Source organism: Podarcis tiliguerta, assembly GCF_965153285.1.
Source record: "Podarcis tiliguerta genome assembly, chromosome: 16".
In the NCBI taxonomy this organism is placed as follows: Eukaryota; Metazoa; Chordata; class Lepidosauria; order Squamata; family Lacertidae; genus Podarcis; species Podarcis tiliguerta.
This window is the reverse complement of record NC_139549.1, coordinates 26,137,171-26,145,923: the sequence shown is the minus strand read 5'-3', so window position 1 is coordinate 26,145,923 and position 8,753 is coordinate 26,137,171.

Below are 8,753 nucleotides of genomic sequence, written 5' to 3'. Positions count from 1 at the left end.
CCCGGCAAGCGCCCTTTCCCTGGACAGCTAAAATCTGAGCCTCTCCTCACATGTTTAATGCTGGCAGAGGGAAATCCATCTCTACAGCCCCGCTCCCTCCCCGCAACCACCCTGAATAATTCATCAAGAGCATAATTGTTAGGTCCGTCCGAGAACCAGTTCCTCTCCTCTTTCTCTCTGTTTCCTTCCTTTCTTCAGCCCGACAGCCTTTCAGGGGTAAAGTTTTTAATTACAGCTCAGGGAGGCTTCTCCGCCAGACAGCAGGGGCCTTGATGCCGGCTGCTGGGCCGCAGAGATGGCTATTTATACAACCCGAATTAATCAGGTGCAACATTTCAGCTGGGAAGAATAAGGGAGGGCTATTTGGTTTCCCATTTGTATGTGTGTGTGTCTGAAACAAGCTGCACCGGATTTTCAGTGTAGCAGAAGAAAAAGCAGGTGACTGCACTATGGGGCCAGTCTGGGATCCTGGGGAAAGCCAAGATAGAAGCTACAGTGGGGAGAGACACAGGGTTATAGTACTACTAAGGGTTATAGTACTATACTAAGGGTTATAGTAAAGGAAAGGATAATGCAGAGCTGTGGAAGGCTCAGAAAAGGGCACTGATCTGCGAAACTGTCCCTGTTACAGATGTCACTTACTGAAATACCTATTCAGCATTTGCAAGAAATAAATACTGTATTTTTTGCTCTATAAGACTCACTTTTTCCCTCCTAAAAAGTAAGGGGAAATGTGTATGCGTCTTATGGAGCGAATGCAGGCTGTGCAGCTATCCCAGAAGCCAGAACAGCAAGAGGGATTGCTGCTTTCACTGCGCAGTGATCCCTCTTGCTGTTCTGGCTTCTGAGATTCAGAATATATTTTTTCTTGTTTTCCTCCTCCAAAAACGAGGTGCGTCTTGTGGTCTGGTGCGTCTTATAGAGCGAAAAATACGGTATGTTATAGACAGTGGCGTAGCGTGGGTTGTCAGCACCCGGGGCAAGGCAAGTAATTTGCGCCCCCTAACCCGTGGATTTGCGCCCCCTAACCCTACCCCCCAGATGTTGCGCCCGGTGCGGCCGGGCCCCCCTGCACCCCCCACGCTACGCCACTGGTTATAGAGTGACAGCGTTTAAAGTTTGGAACCATTGACGTCAGGCTGGTTTCTTCACTGTACTCTTTTGGGCACCTGCTAAAAATATAGAATTGTTGGAAGGGACCCTGAGAATCATCTAGTCCAACCCTCTGCAATGCAGCAATATTCAGCTGTCCCATACAGGGATCGAACCTGCAACCTTGCTGTTATCAGCACCACACCCTAACCAAATGAGCTATTAAGACCACCCAGGTGTTTAGAAAGTGGGTGTGAGTTTTGATCTATTGCTGTTTTAACTTTCTCAAACCTTAAATTGTTGTTATTTTTTCTTATTGATAATTTTTTAAAATCTTTTTTGTAAACCGCCTGGAGGTTTTTTTTTTTTTTTAAAAAAAAATCAAGGATTGTGTATATTTTATGAAGTACAATAAATAAAATCTCTAAGCGGGGCATGCAAGGTACAACCCCGAAACCACAAACAAAAGGTAGCATCAGCAAACGAGAAGAAACCTATAAAGCATTTAAGCAAAACATTGAGACCTAAATCCTGTGCTTTGAAGAAAAACCATAGTGACTCATGTTCAAACCCTAAACTGTGGCCTGTGCAGGAAGCTCCTGCAGCCAATCGGAAGTCACATCGGACGTTCAGGTTCCAAAGAACATTCGCAAACCGGAACACTCACTGCCAGGTTTGCGGCATTTGGGAGCCAAAACATTTGACTCGCAAGGCGTTCAGGATCCAAGGTATGACTGTACAACCTTTAGAAGACATCTGAAGGCAGCCCTGTATAGGGAAGTTTTTTAATGTTAAATGTTTTATTATGTTTTTATATGTGTTAGAAGCCGGCATGCCATTGGGGACTGAACCTGCGACCTTCTGCATGCAAGGTTGGTGCTCTGCCCCTGAGCTACAGTTCTGCTCCCATTACCTTGTGCATCACATCACCTGGGACTGATGGGAATTATAGTTTCAAACATCTGGAGGGCACCAGGCTGGCAAACGCTGGTCTCCACAGTCATAAGGTGAAGATTCTAGAGCAGGGGTCAGCAACGTGTGGCCCGTTGGCTGGAAGCAGCCCACGAAAACCATTTTACCGACCCAGGAGCCACCCTCGAACCGAGCTGCCCGCTTGGCAAGTCCCCCACGCGCTGCACTACACCAGCGCAGCGCGACACGGGGACTCACCAAGCGGCGCCAGAAATCATGCCTGTGCATGTCCAGACGCTGAAAATTGCTTCTGCTCAGGCATGATTTTTGGCCTCTGGGCATGTGCAGAAGCGATTGTTTGTGCCACGGACATGTACAGACCTGATTTCCGGCATCGCGCTGTGCCAGTCCAGCCCACGGACAGTCTCTGTAGGAATGATCCGGCCCATGGCTGGTAAACCTTGCCAACCCCTGTTCTGGAGCCTTGGGGAGCTCAAAGGGTGCTGTAATTTTCATCTGGCCAATTCCCACCCCCACAGTGAAAGGTTTGGGACTTCATCATCTCCTTTAAGTCATTTGCTTGGATTGCTGCCGAAGATTTAAACAAATTTGGGGCCTGGGCGAGAAGCTGAATTATTTATTATCAATTAGAACTTTTCAGGGTTTTTGACGTGGCGCTCAGAGCTCGTATTGTTTGGGACCTGCATTTAACGCTCCCGCAGATAAAAGAACGAAATTATCACTCGGGAAGCTTTTATTCCAAGCCGGCTCTGAGATACCTCCTTTGCATATTTGGCGAGATTTTCCAGCTACAATTCAGTGTGTTAATGCTACATCTTGTGGCAGGCTGTAGCGTTGGGAGGAATAAATTTAGAAACACAGACATGTTAAAATGCACCTGAAGACCATCCAGTCCTTCTGTGCCTCTTCGCAGATCAGGTTTGTGCTGATCTCGAAGCAGGATCGGTGGAGCAAAATGGGCTTCAAAATGCAACCTGGAAAAGACCTGAGTTTAAACTGGAAAAGACCTGTGTTTAAATATAACCTTTGCCCACAAGCTGGTAGGCAGGAGAGCAAGGAGCCTGACAGTAGGTGGCGCCAGAGAGCCAACGACAAGGGAGAGAGTTCATTCTAGTTTCACCCCAGCTGAGTTCTTCAGGGGCAACACTAATACCTAAAGGAGGATGCTGACCGGCAGGGCCACCCTCTGGGCTGCATGTAAGTAGGAAGGCAGGCTGGTGGCAGCTGGCTCAGATTGGTGCAAGCAGTGCCTTATTTGCCCTCATGGATAATCTACGAGATCATATGCGCCTACTAGACCGCTTCAGTTGGCAGAACTGCCCCTGTTACAGGTGCCACAGAATACCTGTTCTACATTTGTAGAAACTTGACATTTGGCAGCGTTTACACAGTGGAACTCCCTGCCTATTGATGTCAATCAAGGCGCCTTCACTCTTTTCGGTGCCCACTAAAAAATCCTTCTTTCGACAAGCCCACCCAGATCTTTAAAAAATTGGTGTGGCTTTTAATCTCTTTTTAGTCTGTGGTTCTTTTAACTTTCTGAAAGTTTTATATTATTGCTGTTAAGTTTTCTTATTGATAATTTTATTGTTTCATCTATTTTGTAAACCGCTTTTTGAGGTTTGTTTGTTTTCCTACAGTTAAGTGGTGCATAAATTTTATGAAATAAATAGAATAAAATAAAATAAAATAAAATAATGGAGCAGCCTCTATTTCTAGGAAGCAAACTGCAGGTAAGGCAGTTGGGTGTAAACATATTGAAATGCAACTTCCAGATTCTAGTCGGAATCTTACTTCCTGCACCAGCAATGCTAGTAGTTCCAGCTCTGTCTTTAACTGGAGCTGAGATTCCCCTTGGGCAACAGATGTTCAGGAACATCATCTTTCTTCTGAGCCCCCTGCCATTCTCTTCTGTTGCCACATGGCCTTTCCTGTCCGTCCGTCCCCCCAGCCCGGCTGTGTTCTGCAGGTTTGCAGTGGAAAATAGGAACATACATCTGACATTGGATCCATATAGCATTGCATGCTGGAACCCCATCAAATCCGGAACCAGTTTTGAGAGGGGCTTCAGTCCCACACTGGCTTCAACACATGCCCTTCTGCTGCCCAACTGTTGCAGCTTTTGGTCAAATAGAAGCATCAGTGGTTTTTTTTATATATACTTTTCAGATTTATAGGTAAAGGTAAAGGGACCCCTGACCATTAGGTCCAGTCATGGCCGACTCTGGGGTTGTGGCGCTCATCTCGCTTTATTGGCCGAGGGAGCCGGCGTACAGCTTCCGGGTCATGTGACCAGCATGACTAAGCCGCTTCTGGTGAACCAGAGCAGCGCCTTCCTTCTGGAGTGGTACCTATTTATCTACTTGCACTTTGACGTGCTTTTGAACCGCTAGGTTGGCAGGAGCAGGGACCGAGCAACGGGAGCTCACCCCATCGCGGGGATTCGAACCGCCAACCTTTTGATCGGCAAGTCCTAGGCTCTGTGGTTTAACCCACAGTGCCACCCGCGTCCCTTTCAGATTTATACATTTCACTAATTATTACAATCATCTTAACAATTCAAAACATGACTTCCTTCTCCCTCTTTCTGCGGTTCCTTAAATTTATTTTTAATATATTCTGCATATCCAGATTAACTTAACTTGCTCATTTATTCATCTTTTTTAAATATATACTCGTATGAAACTGCAGGTTATTACAATAATCCTGCCAATGTTCTTATCTGTTTACAATTTATCTGTAAATATTCAGTAAACCATTTCCATTCTTTTATAAAAAGTTTGTTATCTTGATTTCTTATTCTTCTGGTATGTTTTGCCATTTCTATATATTCCATAAGTTTTTGTATCCATTCTTCCTTTGCTGGGACTTCTGCTTTTTTCCATTTGGGGGCAAGGAACATTCTTATGTTACATGAATACTGTAAGTTTCTATACGGCTTAGGTAGTTCTGTCCCTATAATTCCCAAAAGAAAGGCTGCTGGGTTTTTGTGTGTGTGTGTCTGTGTGTTGTTTTACAAAGGTTATTTTAAACATCCTTTTCATTATACAGTGGTACGTCGGGTTAAGTACTTAATTCGTTCCGGAGGTCTGTTCTTAACCTGAAACTGTTCTTAACCTGAAGCACCACTTTAGCTAATGGGGCCTCCCGCTGCTGCCGTGCAATTTCTGTTCTCATCCTGAAGCAAAGTTCTTAACCCGAGGTAATATTTCTGGGTTAGCGGAGTCTGTAACCTGAACCGTATGTAACCTGAACCGTATGTAACCCGAGGTACCACTGTATATCATTTCCCAGTAAGCTTTAACCTTACCACAAGACCACCACATATGATAAAAAGAACCTTCAGGAGCCACAGATTTTTGCAAGAATGCAAAAAGCCTGCTGAACCTGTTGAGCCGGCGCAAAAAGTAGAGTGTGCAAATATGCCATGGGCCACATTTTCCATCTTTCAAGGTACCTTCAACAACCCTGTTTGAAGGGGGGAACCTAACAACGCTTGCCTGTCTTAGAGGGAAGCCCTATGCCACCTGTTTGCTGGGAGCCCACTTCATTGTGCGTCATATTTGTCTGTCTCCCTCGATGTCCACCCTTGGTGGCAACCAAAACCCACTGCCGGAGGAGGCTGCTTCAGTGGCCCATCTAGTCCAGCTTCCTGTTCTCACAGTGACTAACCAAATACCTCTTTTGGGAAGCCGGCCAGAATCAGGACCCAAGAGCCCTCTCCCCTCCTGCGGTTTCCAGCGACTGGTACAGTGGTACCTCGGGTTACAGACGCTTCAGTTACAGACGCTTCAGGTTACAGACTCTGCTAACCCGGAAATATTACCTCGGGTTAAGAACTTTGCTTCAGGATGAGAACAGAAATTGCACGGCAGCAGCGGGAGGCCCCATTAGCTAAAGTGGTACCTCAGGTTAAGAACAGTTTCAGGTTAAGAACGGACCTCCAGAACGAATTAGGTTCTTAACCCGAGGTATCACTGTACTCAGAAGCATCACTGCCTCCAACTATGGGGACAGAGCACAGTTATCATGGCTGGTAGGAACGTGGGTGGCGCTGTGGTCTAAACCTCTGAGCCTTTTGGGCTTGCCGATCGGAAGGTTGGTGGTTCAAATCCCCGCGACGGATAGAGCTCCCGTTCCTCGGTCCCTGCTCCTGCCAACCTAGCACTTCGAAAGCACAGCAAAGTGCAAGTAGATAAATAGGTACTGCTGCGCTCTGGTTTCTGTCAGGGTGTTGCATAGCGCCAGAAACAGTTTAGTCATGCTGGTCCCGTGACCCACCCGGAAAGCTGTCTGTGGACAAATGCCAGCTCCCTCGGCCTAAAAGCGAGATGAGTGTCACAACCCCATAGTCTCCTTTGCCTGGACTTAACCGTCCAGGGGTCCTGTATACCTGAAGGAGCGTCTCCACCCCCATCGTTCAGCCCAGACACTGAGATCCAGCACCAAGGGCCTTCTGGCGGTTCCCTCATTGCGAGAAGTGAGGTTACAGGGAACCAACAGAGGGCCTTCTCGGTGGTGGCGCCCGCCTTATGGAACGCCCTCCCTTCAGATGTGAAGGGAGACATCTGAAAGCAGCCCTGTTTAGGGAAGTTTTTAAATATTTAATGCTGTATTGTTTTTAACACTCGATTGGAAGCCACCCAGAGTGGCTGGGGAAACTCAGCCAGATGGGTGGGGTATCAATAATAAATTATTATTATTAATTACCTTTACATTTTATCATGGCTGGTGGTAGCCATCAATAACCACCTCCAGCCTTTCCTGGCAGCCTGACCCTCTTCCCCAAAGCCCACCTCAGATGCCACTATTGGCATATTTCGCCCCTGTTGCCAGAGCCTCCTCTCCCCCCCCCCCCCGCAACTGCTGCTGGGCATGGCTGCCATTTTAAACCCAGGCGTTCTGCTCTCCCTTGGGTCAGCAAACAAGGGTCTGAGGTGTGGGTGCTTTTTGGGGGGTGGGAACGGCTGCTCCTTTGTCTGCCCAGGGAAACGGACATTCCTTCGGGTCTGCAACTCTGGGAGGCCTGACTTGAGCACAGATGGGACTTGGGGAAGGGGGTGTGGAGAGGAAAAAAAACCCCTTTTCCTCACCCGCCCCCGCCTTTCCAGGAGGTGACAAAGAAGTAAAAGGGCAGAGCCTGATATTTAATTTGGGTTGGGGGGGGAGGTAGGTGGGAAAACACACACACGCACACCCCTCGTCCCAACTCCCCGCAAGGAGCCTTCCCTCCGAAAGGCCTCTGTTGTGTCACCAGCTCCACAAAGCGCCCGTGATAAATGAAAGGAACTGAGTCAGGGCAGAGAGGAGGGGTGGGAAGGGTCCCTTTCTCTTCTGGGTCTCTTTCCCAGCTCCTGTTTGCCTGCCTGTCTCACCCTGCTCCCATTGATCAGGCATGCAGAAACATTCCCCCTCCTGGGCGCCCATTGTCGACACCCGGTTGCCAGGCTGCGGCTGGCTTGAATAGTTCCACTAAGCCCGGCTTCTCCAAAAACCCTGGCCATCCGGTGCTCTGGGTACAGGGGGGCGGGGGCGGTGTAGGGGGCAGACAGAGCCGGCCCTCCTTCCCCCCTCCCTTCGTCCAGGCAGAGATGGCGTGGGACACCCCTGAGTCCAGCTGGAAGGCGGAGGAGCAGGGAGGCAGGCAAGCAGTGACATCACACCTCTCCACAATCCCTTGCTGGTCTCAGTCACACATGGGAATGTAAGAGGAGATGGCTGGATCAGGCCCATGGCCCACCTAGTCCAGCATCCACTTCTCACAGTGGCCAACCCCCACCTGACTTTAGAATGTATATAGAATCATAGAATTGTAGGGACCATTCGAGTCATCTAGTCCAACCCCTCTACACTGCAGAAATCTTTTGCCCAACATGGGGCTCGAACCCACAACCCTGAGGTTAAGAGTCTCGTGCTCTATTGGCTGAGCCATAAGTTACAGTGGTGCCTCGCAAGACAAAATTAATTCGTTCTGCGAGTTTTCTCGTCTTGTGAATTTTTCGTCTTGCGAAGCACGGTTTCCTATAGGAAATGCATTGATTGTTTTAAGAAAAAGGCGCAAGACGTTTTCATCTTGTGAAGCAAGCCCATAGGGAAATTCGTCTTGCGAAGCAACTCAAAAAACAAAAAACTCTTTCGTCTTGCGAGTTTTTCGTCTTGCGAGGTACCACTGTATTATGTATGCCGCTGCTGAAATATGGTACAGTGGTACCTCGGGTTAAGTACTTAATTTGTTCCGGAGGTCTGTTCTTAACCTGAAACTGTTCTTAACCTGAAGAACCACTTTAGCTAATAGGGCCTCCAGCTGCTAACGCGCAACCGGAGCACGATTTCTGTTCTCATCCTGAAGCAAAGTTCTTAACCTGAGGTACTATTTCTGGGTTAGCGGAGTCTGTAACCTGAAGCGTCTGTAACCTGAAGCCTATGTAACCCGAGGTACCACTGTACTGTCTTGCCTGGTATGGCTATGACCAGGTCTTTGACCCGCTTCGCACGGACCTTATGCTTTACCCATAAAGGAAAAGAAGAGAAAGTCATGATTGTTTACTATCTGAACATTCTTTTTTTTTTTAATGAAGTTTTCTTAACACTTTTCATAATGCAATAAAAGACAAGCTACCGTAAATCTATACAAGGAATGATAAAAAGAAAAGAAAAGAAAAGGAGATAGGAGAATACAATATCCTCTCTCACAAATATATCTTAACTTTTGTCCCATGCAGAAAAAG